The sequence below is a fragment of the Leptinotarsa decemlineata genome, unplaced genomic scaffold (assembly GCF_025532065.1).
Source record: "Leptinotarsa decemlineata unplaced genomic scaffold, Ldec_3_MD MMD2_tig00026294_RagTag_RagTag, whole genome shotgun sequence".
Taxonomy (NCBI): Eukaryota; Metazoa; Arthropoda; class Insecta; order Coleoptera; family Chrysomelidae; genus Leptinotarsa; species Leptinotarsa decemlineata.
Genome location: NW_027412674.1, coordinates 10,186,478 through 10,204,826, shown reverse-complemented (window position 1 = coordinate 10,204,826; position 18,349 = coordinate 10,186,478). Strand labels below are relative to the sequence as shown.

Sequence of the window (18,349 nt, the reverse complement as noted above, 5' to 3'; positions counted from 1 at the left end):
GCGTACCACGCCGTTTCCGGTTGCCACCTTCTGAAGATCCATCACCCCTGAAATACACCCCTGATAAATGTTTTTTTTATTTGTATTATTGGCTTGTTGAAGTATAATTTTGATAAAGCGCAACGTTGTTGAGGGTCATGTTGTTTGCAATAAACTCGGCGCCTTCACCACATGTCGCGGCCCAAATGACTCGCGAATTGGGGGTTAACTCAGGTTTAGGATTTGTATAAAAATAATAATAATAAGTGAAAAATACTAAAATTTTTTGAAAATATTAAATATTTTCGGAAATTAGTATTTTCGACAATTTGGCTTTTGACAATATTAGACAATGGAAGTCCGAACTAATGAAATACACCACGAAACATTGTCAATCACCTAATTAATACTATGCTAACGTCTATGAGTTTTCATTCTGAGTTGTCTTTGATTATTATAAAAGAAATTACTAGTATATGTGATACTATTTGAAAAAACATGTGGATGCATTTGTAACGGAATCAAAAATTTTAGGAGCGTTTAGGTTATTTTCCATCTGGGTATTCAGTGATAAATACTTATCGAAAATTGAAGAGCAACATTTCGAAATTTCATTCCGAAGTGTATATTTTCCAGTTGATTGTGATGGAAATTAAATTTCGGTATGCTCATTTTTTTTCAAATTACAAAGATAAACGAGACGAATTTCACAATTCTGTGCGAAAAATAGCCACAATGATGAATGAGTTTATAGACAATGTTGCCAGTGCCCATAAAATTCAAGTTACTGACGCAGAGGTGGAAAAATACAAAGAGACTTTATTTATGTGCTAACAAATCCTTTCTCTCTGAACGTAATAGCATGTCAACTACAGCTCTTTGTATTCTGCTTTCAGAGAATGAATGTGATGAATATGTGTTTGTTGCGTAATTGAAGTGAATCAAGATTATCGAATAGTCGGAAACAAAAAATATCATTATTGAGGACAGAATGAAAAAACGATCATGAATTATTCGTCTCTATTTGTGTTTCACAGCCTCAGCTGACATATTTTTGAGCTAGGTTATGTTTTCTGATAGTTGGGAAAATACTCGTATGATGATGAGAAATATGTAATAGTTGAACATCTGTTCAAAATCAATACAACCGTTACTCCATACCATTACAATTATTTCCCGAAGATTCAAGACAGGCGAAGAATATTGACAGCTTCACTGCTAAACGCAAATATGAACATAAAGTTTCGTAAGGGAAATACTATTATTTGATTCAAATTTGAAGAGTATAGGTTTGGTTAGGTCCAAAGTGAGTGAGTCTATTCGACCCCCCACTGCAACCCGCAAGGGTTTATTGTGGCTCACACCTATTTACATTCGATCAAATAATAATAATAATAATACTAATAATATAATAATAATGATGATGCAGAAGGCTGTCATTCTTGGCTCACTGCGCTTGCTCAGGGCACATGATTCTCGAACCCAATGATCACTTACCCCACGGTGTGGGGAGTGGTCATTGGTTGATAATGCTGGCGCGCCCTCCCGAATGTATCGGGGCTTCGGGGGATAGGGCCTGACCAGCGCACACTATGGTGAAAAAATAATAATAATAATATCGTTTATTATGCATAAAAATACATTTATACATGAAAGGAGAAGGGTTAGCCAACCCTTCCACCCCTCCCAAAAATTATACAATGAGTATAAAAAAATAATTATAAACATACTCATTTACTATCATTACAATGATAGACAGGAGAATAAAATAATACATCATATTGTTGCTAACAAATTGATTTTTTCCAAAGGAATAATAATAAAAAGTAAAACGGCGTACCACGCCGTTTTACTTTTCATTAATATTCCTTTGAAATGATCTGAATTATTTTGTTTGTTGAATTTCAGTGATACATAAATTAAATTTATTGTTGATAATTTTTATTCAGCGCCACGGTTGAACGGCGTTTTGTCGTACTATGAATGAACTAGCATGTTGCCATATGTAACACTTGAATTTCTTGATAAATCCGCTCGATACCAGCGCCGAATTGAAATTATCAACAATCGTTTTGAATGTATCTTTCAAATAGAACAAACTTTTCATATCATCGAAAAATTTAATTCTTTGTCAGGAATTGACTTTTTAAATAGATTATTGAAATAACAAGATACTTGCTTGAGAATGTTGTAAACCAAACCAAAAGTTGTAACCAAATTTTAAATTTAATGCAATAAAGTGAATGTTGGAAATATTCAACACTTCCAATAAAATTGAAATATAGCAATCTTCCTTATTCATAGAAAAATATTCAGTATGGAGAGTTAATTTGCTATATTTTCAGACAAACGAAAGTCTATTTTTACTACCAACAATGTTTCATGGGAAAACTTTGACAGTCATTCAAATATATTCACTGAAATTTTATTCCCAAACTTACTTATAGAAAGTGAATTTAAAGTTTCATCATAATTCAACAGTCATATAAATAACTAACATTTTATTCAAAGGTCAAAATTATATGCGGAGTTGAAACGTTTGTTGAATTTACTCGAATAATACATTCTATTGATTGTTGAATAGAAATGTTTGTTCATTGCTGAGTTGAACTATATGTATATAGATTATTTTTCGTTTAATTGGCGTTCCATTTTCCAGTACTCTGAAACAATATTTTTCTTCGGAATTGATAAAAGCTTGAAGCTATTTCATTAGTCTTTTTTATTCAAATAACAATTTTATTCATGTAACATTTTAAATCGAGTGTCATTCAAAATAGAACAAATTTTGCGAACAATCGTTTTTAATGTATCGAACAAATGCATGAATCAATTAAATTCAAACAAATAAATTGTTAATTGAATAAATTGAGGAATGAATATTTGTGACAATAAAAAGTGAAACGGCGTTCCATACAATTTGTCTTTTGACAATATGATATAGATTGATTTGAAATTCCTGAAAAAATCTGTGAAAAATAAAAACAAAATTAGCTGAAATATAACAATCATATGAAGGAGAAAAACCTAAATTACAATGAAATAAAATACAAGCAACAACAAAAAAATAAAAAATTGAACTATTAACATGAGATGAAAATTAAAAAAATCATTTACAAGAAATGAAAATTTAAAAAATCCAAACTAAATTTCTTTACGACGTTTCGATTGTTAGTATCCGCAATGGTCTTCGAATGATAACTGGACCTATTCTTTGGAGATCTGACTATTTACACCTAGGTCATTAGAGTGCTTCCACCTATCCCCTCTTCCCTCTCTCCGCTTCATCGGTTTCAGCGGAAGCTGACCGTTTGAAGTCATCAACATAACATCAAGTGGGCTCAAGCTGAAATCATCCACAAGGAGAAACACTGGCTCAGGAGAATATTCAAAGAAGCCGTATATATATTGTCCAACAACGCATGTAGGCCAGCTAGCGTAGAGATACGCAATATGTGGAAACCTCTAATCAAGCGGAACATGACCAACTTCTGCGGAAGCTAAAACTGATGAAGTGGAGAGAGTCAAGAGATGATAGGTAAAAGCCCACTTATCTAGTCATTCCATTTGGATTCCGGGACATCGGCAGCAGGTGCACATCTTCACTGGCAGCAGGAGGTTGCATATTTCAATGAGGAACTAGAAATGATTTCGAACTGGGGTGAAATCAATTCCACAAAAACCCAGGCATCGGTTTTCTCCAAAAAGATGAATGTATCCGAACCGGTAATAGTGATGTTAGATGAGGCAATTCCACTTTCTGCTTCTATAAGTCTGTTGGGGGTTGAAATGGACACCAATATGTCTCAGTACTATCATGCCTCTACTCAAAAACTTGGAAAAGTGTTCCGAACTAGGAAACTGTACACATCTCAGCAGCTTTTGATGCTTTATAAAGCGCAGATCAGATCTTCTTTGGATTATTGTTCTCATGTATGTGTTGTTACTATATTTTTCTGTTTAATTAATTCCTTGCATCGATTCAACTCCAATTGAATATATTTCCTGTATCACGAACACCCTATAAAAGTAGTCAGTTCATCATACATTTTTTTTCTATGCGACAAAAACTCTTGGGCTCGGTACTGATTGGAAACGACGTAAATGAGATAGCGATTTCTGGAGAAAATCATGAAGATATCTGCCTAGTAAATGTGTTTTTAACTATCATTGATTGATTTTCGCAAAAGTGCGGATTTACATTTCAAAGGCTGTTAAGGGTTGAATGTTTGATGCATTTTTGGGTTATTTGAAAGTGAATTCAACCCTTGTTTCAAACGAGTTTGGATTAAGATAATACATTGATTTCGAAACGTCTCCTGCTGTGCTAGGGATCTCGACACAAGGAGGTAAGCGTTCAACATTTTTTTAGAAACATAAACTTTGAAAATACCTTGAACTGTTCATAATTTCAGACGTTTCATTTCTCACGGACCACGTTCCATATTTATGAGTTTCCTACACTCGTTTTGTATCCAGAAGAAACTTTTAGCCTGTTTTACTTCCTGAAGTATTGCGACTACTTAAAGTCTGGTATTGCTACACCTTTTTACCTGGTGATGCAACGGACTTGGATAATAGAATCGACGAGGATAAGTACCTCGTAGAGGATTTTCTTTTTCTTTGAAAAAAATCGTTACGGAAGCAATAAACATAAGAATTGAAAGATCATATTTTTGTGAAGTGAATTAATTATGGACAAACCGATGCCTATATTTTATGTTATACTAGGAACCGTATTCATAGTTAAGAAGAATTGAATGATTGATGTGTTGCCTATTCACATTCAATTCTTCCCACCAAAGTTCTTGCAAGAATCGGCTCATTATATCGTTGAGTAGAACATTAAGACTCAATGACCTTGAAGTTTTTTTATCGTGATTTATCATATCCATATATTAGGTCACACCCTGGATATTAGTTTAGGATTGAATCTTTTAGTTATCTCTTGTATAGTTTAGTGATTTTTGTAATAAAAGCCAGCCAAATCACTTGGCGCCCATTTTGATTAGAAATCTTTTACTTTATTGGTAATAACATCTTTGATCCACGGCCCTGTTGAATGTTTCGAGTTGCTAACTAAACCGACCGTACCTAAACCAAAACAAAAAGTAACTACGTTATATCTGGAAATTAATAAACCTACGGGTAAACGTAATAGTGTTTTCGCCCCTATGCATACCCTAAAGCAGCTAGATTCTATCCAGAAAAGAGCAATCCATATGATGGGAGACACAAACATCATTTGCAACCTTAATTGTCTGGAACATCGAAGAAAGATTGGAGATTTGTCTCTCTTCTATTGATACTTCCATGGGAAGTGTTCAAGTGACTTAGCATATCTGATTTTACCAAGAGCAGTACATATCAGAAATACTGCTCATCGTTTTGACGTTCAATTCAGTACACTTCAAACTCCACTGTCAATACCATGAGATTGCCGTAGGTGGTATTGAAGCATTCTTAGGGCCGCGGGTATAGACCTAGACCTCGTATGCTGGACATGCTAACAGCAAGTGCATACTCAGGAAGTTGGATCGTCAGACGGAACATTCCATTGACCATTTTGAATTTTTTTTCCAAAGATGCCCAATATCCAATTATCTTATGTTATGTTCTCGTAATGGAAACTTTATTTGGGATAGGAAGGAATTGAAGTACAAACAGTTATCAGAAATGTTTTCAGTTGAAAAAAAAATTGAATTGAATTTCTAAAAAGCGCAATAATTCGATTTTTCCTGTCTTAGTAACACAAGTCTATATTTGATTCCTTGATTGATTTTCAGAATAGCATTGACTTTCTATCATAAAAATATCCATTTACCTTTCAAGCTGAAAATATAAGGTGTTTTTCAAGATTTCTCATGATGAGGTAGATAAAAACGCTTGATTTTGACAGTACGCCTACATCTCAATATCACTGGAAGAGTTTGAACTTTATTCCTACTCCAAAAATTGTGTAATTATGGTATTAGAGGTCATGCTCTGCAACTAATGCAGAATTATTTAAAAGAACGAACTCAAACTGTTAAAATTGGTAGCAAGCTCAGTACAACATTACAAATCAATGTTGGTATACCCCAGGGTACAGTACTTGGCCCGATTCTTTTTCTTGTTTACATAAACGCAATTACACAAATTAATGAATTTCACGGTCATATAGTGTGTTATTCTGATAATACGGCCTTGATCTTCACTGGTGAAAGTTGGGATACAGTCTATGAAACTGCTGAAATCAATGTGAGAAAAATTCTTCTTTGGCTGAATAATAATCTATTGAGTCTAAATGTGAATAAAACAAAATTTATGGCTTTTTCACTAAATTCAGATGATCAGCCGCATATTGATGAACTAAAATTACACAAAATGACCTGCACAAAAAATTACAATTGTAAATGCTCGATAATAGAAAAAACTGTATCCATTAAATATTTGGGTCTTGTTATTGATCAACATATGAGATGGGACAAACAAATTTCATATGTAATACAAAGGATGAGGCTACTCATGCGTAAATTTTCTTTCTAAAAAAAACTTATTATCAATATATCAGTTCTTGGCAGAATCCATTATAAGATATTGCATGACATCATGGGGGGGTACTTTCGACAACCACATCAACAGCTTACAAATAACACAGAACTCAATTTTGAAAATAATTTTGAAAAAAAATAGACGATTTTCAACGGATCATTTACATCAAGAGACTAAATTACTAAACGTAAGATCATTATACAGTTACCTGTGTCTAATATGGATGTTCCCGAAATTTAGTAATTACTCAACACATATAACGGTAAGAACTAGAGCAATCGAGAATTTAAATATCAAAATACCTCTATACAAGAAAAGCCATACACAAAGATTCGTGTTTTATTATGGTCCGAAATTATACAACATACTCCCAGTAGAATTGAAAATTATCAAAGGAATTAATAAACTTAAACAAAAGCTCAAACAATTCATAATCGAAAACCCTAAAAAATTTGACATATACTAAAAGAAATAAAAAAGAATTTTACACATTGAATAGCAATTCCTATACCATTTGTATATTGTATTTTTTTTGTTTTTGTTTCCTCAGAGTTTGAAAAAAAAATGTTTATTTTATTTTTTTCTCTTTCTCACTAATCGTATTACCATGGATTATTATAATAATATCATATTTTTTTATTATTTTATGAAATGTACTTACTGAGCTCTCATCTTGGTGAGTAACAGATCACAATACAGGCATTTCAATGTCTAGGTGAAAGTTACTCATTCAAGATAATTGAAATTTATTAATTATGTATGTCATACAACAAATTGTATATTAACATGGAATAAATAAATTTGATTTGATTTGATTTGAAATTTGATTTATTTCATTCAATATCAGAATAAAATATTTTTTAATGGAAAACGCCTTCTTCAGCACCGAAGAATTCCTGCACTGTGATATAAGTTCCTTAACCATGTAGACATTTGTCGTTGTTTGAAAATACCCAATTTTAAATTTTACTGCTTTGTTTTAAGATGTGCTCGTCGTCATAACTCAGATGTACTCATAAGATATAAATATTTTTTATAAAAAAAAACTCGTTCTATGAATTGTAAGCATCTATTGTTTATGTAAATATTAATAGATGCCTGACATATACTAATTTTAATTATATGTACATATTGACTTGTGTAAATACTGATGAATGTATGAAACACCAATGAATTATCTATCTATCTATCTATCATTCCCACGATATATGGAAGAATCAGATTAATATTTATTTTCACACAATATACCGGGAGCAATATTACAACTGTGAGATGATTTCAGATTGCAGAGAATTACATTTCTTTCCATGAGATTGTGCTGAACCTTTTATGTTGTTTTTCACGAAAAAATTATAGCCCGTCAAACTGTTTATTGGTATTTTTTCCACACAAGAACTCTGATTGACATAATTATTCCATTTATATTGAAAGTAATAAAATCACTGAAACTCTTTCCGATGTTAATGGGTTTCACTTTTTATGACGATTTCACTGCTTCACAGAAAGTGTTTTTCGAAACATAGAATGTTATGGCATCAACTTTATAAAACAAGCAAAAATTAGCTTGCATTCTATGATGAGGGTTGTTGAAAACAGTGTGACCGAAATAATTCGTACCGTCTTAGAATTGATAAATGTACCAAATTATGATCTGGACACAAGTGGCCAAAGGCTTTACAGAAAACGGCCCAGGCGAAGCTCTTGCACAGACAGGCTTGTCTCAGTGGTGCCATCAGTACCACACCGTCAGTGACCATGGAGGTCTTTCTAGATTATTTGTTCTCAAAGTGGGCGATAACGTCCTCCTTGTGGGTGCTGGAGACCTATAGGGGGGCAGTAAAGAGCACAGAGAAGATTGGAGGGCGTTGAAGCGGTTTGGGGGGCGATAACTAATTTAAAAATGTTTTTTTTGCTTTTAACACAAATTTCACCACTTCTTCAGGCTCAACGCGTGTTTTCTGGTGTAACGCCATCTAGGGGACTAGACAGTAACTATTGCCTGTCCGATAGTTGTGAAACTGTACAATAGATGGCGGTAAGCTTCAAGTTTTTAGTCTCCAATATCAAAAGTACTATGCCTGCCCGCTGCCTCATATGAAAGCGTGGGCGCCATCCAGCCACTCATTCTACTCCCTCGCTGACAAAGCGTTGGCTTTTGCTGACACGATGGAACGTCAGTTTCAACTTAACGTTGACGACAACGACGACATTGACCGCGATATTCTGCTTGAAGATCGGGTTCACCGCATCCTCAGGGAGGATGACGATGATGACAATCGTCCGGCTTCTGTGGAAAAATTAAAGGGCTATATCAAGGCCGCAAAGGCCAAGAAAGCCCCGGGGGTTGACTCAACAACAAACAAGTTATTGAAGAAGCTCCCGCAAAACTGATGGAGAGCTTACTGTCCATCATTAACAGCTCTCTGGCTCTAAGATACTTCCCCAGAAGATGGAAACATGCGGTCGTCGTTATGCTCCCAAAACAGGGGCAGAACCAGCTTTTCCCGCAGAAATATCGCCCGATTAGTCTGCTCTCGTCGGCGGCTAAGCTGGCTCAAAGAATCGTACTTCAAAGGCTCAACGAAGAAGTTGAGGACCGAAATGTTCTGCCTGACGAGCAATTCGGCTTCAGGAGAGAACATACCACTGAGTTGCAGGCTCTGAGACTGGAAAATACCATCGCGGAGCTAAACAGGAACAAAAAAGTTCACTTAGTCTTATTAGACATTTCGAAGACCTTCGACCGTGTTTGGCATGAAGGCCTTCTACACAAATTAATCGCGTTCGACCTGCCTCGGGGCCTGATCCGGTGGATTGGGTCTTTCCTGGAAGACAAAACATTTCAGGTTGGAGTAGAGGGCTCTCTGTCTGACAACAGAGATATCCTTGCTGGAGTGCCACAGGGGGCCGTGCTCTCTCCCACGCTTTACTCCCTTTACACCAGCGACCTTCCGAGGTTCGAGCATGTGAAGGTATCTCTTTACGCCAACGACACGGCTCTCCTCTCATCTTCCATGGGTCGGGAGCTCGGGATCGTCTATATGCAATGTGCATTGGGCGACCTCGAGCGCTGGTACCTCGAGTGGAAGATCCGAGTGAACCCGGAAAAAACTCAAGCAATAACCATGGGAAGAACGATAGCTTCTCCGGCTATGAAAGTAAGAATCTCTGGAAGGGAGATTGACTGGCAAACGCGGGTCAAGTACTTAGGTCTTCTTATAGACCGTAGGCTCACCTGGAACCCGCACCTGTTAAGCGTGAAGGCAAAGATCCAGGGTCGGGTGGCAAGCCTGTACCCTTTGATCAATAGAAAATGTATGTCATCATGTATGCTTCAGGCGTTTGGGGACAAGCGGCTCCGACTAACATCTCCATCTTGGAGACCTTACAAAATAAAATTCTACGGATGATTGTGAATGCTCCGTTCGTGCGGAATAAAGCCATCTGCAGATATTTGAAGCTGCGTTCCATTCAGCAGTCCATCCAGTCGAGGAACCGGCGAGTTTTAGATTACGCTGAAACTCACGAAAATCCGTTAGTCAGAGAAGCTATAGATTACGTTGTAGACGACCCCTCTCGATATAGAAGGCCCCGAAACTCTGTCGAATGAGGCCTCTATGTCCTCCGTTAACAGATGAATAATATCTTCATCCATCTCATCCCAGCCAGGTAGGGGAACACCGCGAAAGGCGGTATGGATGTCTGAGGACTTTCATGCCACCAACAAAAATCAGTCATGACTCATTTGTCCCTCTGAGGAAAACCAGCCCAAAGGGTAAGGGAGCAAGGCTCCAGCCTGATTAAAACGACGATGAACATCGCAGCCAGTCATTCGACTGGTTAGCGAATTTAGTTAGCGACTAGCTAGGTTAAGTGCTGTACGTGCGGTGGTGAATACTGTGAGCAAGTTTTTAATACTCGATTCTCTACTTCGGCTTTTTGGAAGACAAAATTATGACGGAACAAAAAAAGAATAAACGGCAGTATAGCGCCAAATATATAAAATATGGATTTATTGAAAATCCCATGAATCCATCTTCGCCTATGTGTCTTCTTTGTCAAAAAACATTTTTGAATGAAGCGATAAAACCCTCAAGTGTGAATTATCTTCAAGAACTGGAAAAGAAACACTTAGCTCAGCCAAATGTGTCAAAACTTTTTTCAGCGACTTCTAAGCAAGACGACGACGGACTCCGAGCTTCCTACAATATCTCCTTGTTAATTGCTCAAACCGCGATTCCAAGAATTGCATTACCGGTTACCCTGCGAGTGCGGAGAATCATACATCGGTGAAACTAAGAGGCCATTGAAAGTTCGCAGTGCTGAGCACAAGAAACACGCACAGCGAGGAGAAACCAGCAAATCCGGAATAGCAGAGCATGTTTGGACTCATCAACATAACATCAAGTGGGCTCAATCTGAAATCATCCACGAGGAGGAACACTGGTTTGGGAGAAAATTCGAAGAAGTTGGGTATATGTTGTTCAACAACGCATTCAGCGAAGCTAGCGTAGAGATACGTAACATATGGAAATCTCTAATCAAGCGGAAAACGACCACCAAACAGGGGATAGGTGAAAGCACTCGAATGACTTATAAATAGTCCAGTTATCACCCGAAGACGATTGTGGATACTAACAATCGAAATGTCGTGACGTAACTTGATTTGGAATATTTTAATTTTCAATCTTCATTTCTTGTCAATAATATTTTTAAATTTTTCAATTTTCATCTCGTATTGATATTTCAATTTTTTATTTTTTCGGTTGTTGCTTGTATGTTATTTCTTTGTAATTTCAGTGCATTGTTTAATATAAATTGTTATTTTTCGGTTATTCTTTTTAATTTCTTCAACTTGTTACAGATTCTTTCAGGGATTTCAAATCAATTTATATTATATCAAACAATGGAAGTCTGTACTAATAAAATACACCATGACACATTGTCAACCACCTTCAAACATTCATCGGTTGTTGATGTGCTGGAGCGTCCAGAGTAAGCGTCTTCACCAACATTTTCTTGACGTTCTGTGGAGACCTTGTACCACTAATAATTTCTCTTATCCAGAGTAAGAGTATTTTTGAGCACTCAATTCTACTTTTCACACCTTACTTTTTCAACAGTCCACGTATATGACAAGATGTCGTAGAAATAAATGTAAGACTAATAACCTTCAAATGATACTGTTCACGATCCTTCCTGAAACATGAAATTCAAACACGCCAAACTTCCACTCGTCGGTTCTATCTGTGGCCTGTAACAAAATTAGGAAGTTGAAGATTATTGAATTAGAGAAGTTTCAGTATCATTATTACTGAACGCGACTTTTATTGAATTTGTTCGCTCTACTGTCGGGATTACTCTCATCGTGAGATATTTACAAAGTAGACATCAATATCCAAAGAGAAGAAGCTGAGATGAATAAAGGTTAGAGACAAATAGGTATATCAGATTGATTGAACTATTCCATCATGCTCAGAAATAGATGGAACTTCAGAAATATCCGTCTTTATGTATCTCTTATTGGACATCTTGAAATCATAATATCGGAGGAAACGATGCAGCACATTATGTTGAATCCTCATCAATATCATACATATAATATGATATATAATATATATTCCATATAATATGAGTTGAATGGGGTGCTATAGTTACGGATACGTTTCCGGAGCCACCCTTCATGAATTTTTTGGAGAGACAATAAACCGAGTATCTTATTCCGAAACGTCGAATGTCCGCCTTTGAGGATGACAGTGTTCAATGCAAGTGAATTATTTATCTTTATCACATAGTTTCTTGTGTAGCAACCCTGTGAATTATTTCTGATTCAATTCCGTCTCGAATGTTTGGCGTACAATTTGTTTTGTGTATAATTTAATGTTCGAAACTTTCTATATTTGTACCACTTTCATTTGTTACTAATGTTACTGCAGTTTCGTCGTATAAGGACATTTTCAAAAAACTAACAAACATCTTCAAACCTCTGAACATCAACATCACATACAAGCCGAACACGAAGACAACACAAAAAATAAACAATTATAAAAAACAAGAAGGCAAAGATCAAAACGGGATATACAGTATACAATGCTCGGACTGCAACAAATTCTATATCGGCCAAACCAAAAAAAAACTTATCCAAAGGTACAATGAGCACAAAAAGTCATAAATAAATCCAATAGTATATAAATCAAACCTCGCAACTCAAGCCATACAAAACAAACATAATTTCACCCCACCAGAGAACATAAAACTCATAAAACAAGTCAACAAGGGAAACCGCATGGACATTTGGGAAAACTTGAACATCCATAAATTTAACAGTCATAAATCACTTATCGAGGAACAAGTACAAATCAAAACACAACAAGACCTCACATTCAATATATTAAACAAAATCATACACATTCCTAGAAAAGATCTGACACAAAGAAGAGTACCTGATGCAGTACAAATACAGGCAAATTTACCTAAAGTACCTGAAATACCTGAGTTAAGACGCTCTGACCGTATAAAGAGGCAGACGACAGGATGACAAGTTCAGTTTGAGGAGTGCCTAAAAGATGACAGTACTACCAACTGTCGAAAGCGCTCGCAGATAATTAATAGAAGATATAAACTCAAAACTCCATCGTTTTGATTTACTATCTCAATATGAATGCTTTCGTATCCAGGTTAATTGAAAAGGTTTAAATTTTACGACAAAATAACACAATATTTATTAGTATGAGAACGATTATTAATTACAGATAATTAAATCTGAGACGAGATATATTGGAGTATTGTATGTATGGTGCTCTACCCCCAAACATACTCTGAAGTTGCTGGATTCCATCCGGGAAAGAGCCATTTGCCTGATTGGAGACGCGAACATCCCCTGCAACCTTGATAGCCTGGAACATCGAAGAAATGTTGGAGATTTGTCTCTCTTCTACAGATACTTTCACGGGAAATGTTCAAGTGACTTGGCACATTTGATTCCATTAAGAGCGGAACATATCAGAAATACGCGATGCACTGTGACTATTCATCGTTTTGAGGTTCAACTCAGTGCTCTTCGAACTTCACTGTTCAAGAACTCTCACATTTGGAGAACTGCGTTTATGTGGAATTAACTTCCTGAGAAGGTTTTTCCAAATGGGCTCAATCTCCAACGACTCAAATCCAATGTGAATCGCTACTTTCGCACAGGCACCGCTTTCAAGATTTTTCTGTAGTGCTACAGTTTTGTCCTTGAAAAAATTCACCAAGCTGTCTGTGGAATATTCAGAATATGGCATTACTCACTCTGTAGTACCACGAAGAACGAAATTCCCATGCCTTGGTGATGTATAAACGAGTCTATTTCACTAATTGAATTATTGATCGCATGTATTTTCCCCGTCATTGTTTGCCGTCTTTCATATAAGGAGCACACCCTTGTTAATTCAGATTTCAGTAACGCTCCAATATATTCTGAGCAACCAAGCAATCTCTGGTTAATGAATGTTCTTGGGATATTTACTCACCGACTTTATTGAAATAAAAGTAGAATCCAAGGAGTGAGTGAGGAAATACTAAAGATATTTTTTTCAATCTTGAGTTCGCTTACAAAACAGAGACAAAAATTCACTTAGAGTTTTATAATAAGTATTCTCTCACAACACAGAAATTCGGTACCTGCAAATAACAACCATGTTTCGACAAAATCGGTACTCGACATAGTTGAGTGCTATCGAATTTCAAATATACTAGTTTTATGAATTCAACTTTACTACCCACTACAAACTGATATTTCAGAAACACACCGAAGTAGGAGACGTGGAATTTTTTTCAAAGTGTGTAAAACTGGTAGGAAAATATTGAAAGAGAACATGAACATACAACACTGAAAAGTGACGTTTCCGTCTTCTTCCAGAACAAAACCCTTATGGAAAAGTAGAGTAAACTACAATATAACCCCAGTTAACAAATTTGTTGTTTTTCAAGAATTCAAATAAGAATTTTCAAACTGAATTATCCTACATCCTGCTAATAAATATCTTGTTGGAACTATCCCACATTTCAATTGATCATTTGAAAAAATTGCTGTGACCCCATCATTTTGTGGATAGTTTCAGCTATAATTGAAAACTTGAAAAGTCTAACTGTTCCGAAATATACGGACTGAACCGCAAAATTCTAAATGATGTATAAAAGTTATTAGTAGGGCCTCCTACCAATCTAATCAATCTATTTCCACATATAGTCAGTGGGCATACTTGAAGACTGGCTATAAATTAAATCATCTAATGGAACAATTTTTCAGGTCAGTTTCAATTCGTTCAGGTCAGTCTCAACTTGCTTCACTGTAGGTTAATTGATAATAACTACGCCCACGATGGGCGTTTGATTATATACGACAGGTGTTAGTGCAGGATTCTTCACTGAAGTTATTCCTGCATATGCTGCTTGCAATACAACTGCTGCAATTATACCCACTGACTCTATGTAAAAAGTTCTGTTTCCTTAAACGAGGAATTGGGCAAATTTTGGATATTCGGTTGGTTACCTCGTTTACAGGAAGACAGGGCCATGACAAACCTGTTGTTTTTTGTCCGCTTCAGCCTAGTTGGAGGAATGATACTCTGAAGGAATTCGATTTTGAATTATCGGAAATCATCGACTTTATGTTGATGATAGACACTCCCTTCCACTAACGAGTGACCAAACAGTCCGAAACCGGTCTACAAGTGGAAAATATATTGCGGCAGTTGTATCGCCAACAGCATACACAAGAATAATTTCAATGAAGAATCCTGCACTGACACCTGTTAAATATAATCCAACGCCCTTCGTAGTATTAGCCAGGGGAGTAGTTGTTTTCTGATAGGTGTCGTTCCATTAACCTACAGTGTAGGGAGTTGTGACTGGCCTGAATATCATCAATAGGAAAAATAATTGAGAAAATTGTGAAAATCAGATTTATATCTCATATGGACAAACACAAACTTTCAAACCAAAAACAGCTTGGACTTAGGAGTTGTAATTCCACAGTTCTAGGAGTTCAGTAGTTGGTTGTGGATAAAATAGACGGTTTCGAATCGAATAGGTTTATTATTGCAGTAACTATGTGTGATCTAAGTAAGGCGTTCGACTGTGCCTCACAGGATTTTTTCTTGCAAAAACTTGAACATACAATGGAATTCGAAGTATGACATTGATTTTTTTCAATTCATATCTCACAAACAGAAAACAAGTGGTTCACTGTAAACGAAATGGACCTGGTTTTCAAATGATCAAATATGGAGTACCTCAAGGGTCAGTCTTGGGACCTACCCCATTTATAATATATGTAAATGATATTTCATATGATTTACAGCCTTTCTCATGTATTATGTTCGCTGACGATGTAACACTATATGGATCAAGTGATGATAAAAACCTGTTAGAGTTTTTCAGTTGAAAAGAAAGCTGGTGAATACTTTGTAGCGGATAATTCTAAGCAGAAACCTGATGAAAACGTAGACTCAGATGTTCGTGTAATCATCTGAATTGAAAGTATGGAAACACCAATCTCCTAGGGCTCCTACGAAATGGCATTGCCACATCGACACACTAACTAAAAGTTTCATAACCAGTTAAACATTCTGAAACAGTTCAAAGAAGCAACAAGTTGTGTTACTTTGAGAACAGCCTATTTTTCTATTTCATTTCCATATCTGTTATGGTAAAAGGCTTTGGGGTAACTTCAGCTTATATTCTAATATTGTCAAGTACCAAAAAAAGGTATAAATTCCTTGCAGAAATTTGTTCAGTGATTAAAATCCATAAAGATATTTTCTGTACAAAGCGTGACAATTCGAAAACCAACAATGACTTTATCCGAGCAACCAAGGAATTTCTGAAAACAACTTCCATAATAGAAAGGGAAAAAACAAAATGATGTGAAAGCTAACATGTTTTCACTTACTCCTCACCCCCAGAAACTTGAGGAATGCCCTCCAGTGGTGCCCCTACATTCGGTGTGGAAGTTTTTGGTTTATTGAATGAAACACTATTTATTCAAATTGAAATGTCATTTTATAATAATAATTTGAGATTTCAGGTGGCCCCAGAGAATAATATCGAAAGAAAATAGGTCCGGAGATTTAGGAGGCCATTCAGTAGAACGTCTTCTTCAAATCCATCGATAAGCATAATTATTATCTGACTGGAACTACATAATGAGGAGGTGCCCTATGCTTTTGAAAAACGTAATAAATTTTCTTCCGAAGATGGATTGCCATGTAAGTCCCTCTGATTCTCTGGGTCATGAATTATCCAATGTTCGATAGATCTTTCTAGCATGTGAGCATACCTTTCGCCATTTGAATTTCCTTCTACAAATGATGGACCAATAATTGCATTACTCAATATAAATTTTTTGGAGTCGTTTGTCATCATCATTCAGTCACGTTGGATCACAAGCAGTTGTGGATCGTTGAAGCCCTTCCGTGTTTTGAGAACATTGTTTAACAGTTTTGTTGAATTACTCTCGATTATTATTACACCCACAAATAAAGAACGATGTTTCATCAAATAAACAGCTGGTAACAACTTTTCAACCTTGTTGCAACTGCAGTGAAATTGAACTACTCTAAAAATACACAAGTCATAGATATACTATGGAATAAAATATTAGTAAGCAATGATAATAAACGGCATAAACTATATCTTATCAAGATTATACAGATAACGTTTGGATTAAAATCATAGTCATCAATATACAAAGGTAACGTTCGAATCAAAATTGATGTCAGCTTTTTCCGGGTTTTATCTCTGTGGATAGCCCAGGAAAAGTGGGCATCGTAGTCCAGGAAAAGTGGCAAAAATGTAATTACTCCAGTAATGGCAGTTTTGTTCATTTGCCTGTCCATTGGAATAAGAAGTGCACTCGTCACTGAAGAAAATATTTTTAAATACCGAGGTTGTTACGATAATTATAGGTATCATAATTTCACAAAATTCAATTCTTCTGTCTTGAAGGATATGCATTTTATATGGATGTATGTAACTTGAGTACTTTTCTTACAGATTCGCGCGATAATCGGGTTGTTGTAGCTGCCTGACGAGTCGATAAAGTATAATTAACTGCAAACGGTCCAAGTACTTCAATTTGCGTTGATCTTGGTTGATTTTTTTTAATGTTTGACAGTACACGTGACTCACATTCCTGTACGGGTGTCTCTGGTTGGATACTTCAGTTGTCAGTAACAAACATTGTTCTTCTCTACCAAGAATGAAAAACATTCCCACACGTTCAGCCGTGTTGTACACCATTGTAGTAGATGGAAATGTTGTTTCTAGAGTATGACGTATCGATATGAGAATCAAATGTATTAATAATAAGAGTATCGTTTTCCGTCTCGAAGTAAAAAATACTGGGACCGAGGGGTAAGTGGAAACAAGTTAGCTACCACATCATTTTGTTTTTTCCTCCCTATTATGGAAGTTGTTTCCAGCTATTTCTTGAATTTTATTTTGTTTTTCAGATATATCCATTGTATGTTTTGAAATTGTCACCCTGTATACATATAAATTCATAAGAATGTTGCAAAATTTCAATCTCATCCTGAGTAAAATAACTACAACAGAAGAAATAATAATCATCGTTTATTTCTAGATTTCTACATCAGTTGGTAGTTCCTTTGATTTAAACTTGTTAAGTGAACTAGCACATGAGGTGAAGAACGAGAGTCATGAAAAGTTTCAAAATACAGTCAAGCAGTTCTTTATCGAAAATTATTTTTACACTGTGAACAAATATAAACTTTGCAACGTGTATTGCTACAATCATGACTATGTAAATTTTCTCAAACTCATATTTTCTCAT

General features: G+C 35.8%; 1 protein-coding gene and 1 long non-coding RNA gene across 2 annotated transcripts in view; one reads left to right on the top strand and one right to left on the bottom strand.

The window, feature by feature from the left end:
- The window catches only part of AstC-R2 (Allatostatin C receptor 2), a 649,221-nt gene that overhangs the window by 59,089 nt on the left and 571,783 nt on the right, over nucleotides 1-18,349 (top strand). The gene's annotated exons all lie outside the window — the stretch shown is intronic.
- Nucleotides 1,587-17,132, bottom strand: LOC141484837 (uncharacterized). Its single transcript, XR_012466833.1, has 2 exons — nucleotides 16,455-17,132; nucleotides 1,587-11,767 (listed from the first exon to the last, which is right to left on the bottom strand). It is a non-coding gene; the product is annotated as an uncharacterized lncRNA (long non-coding RNA).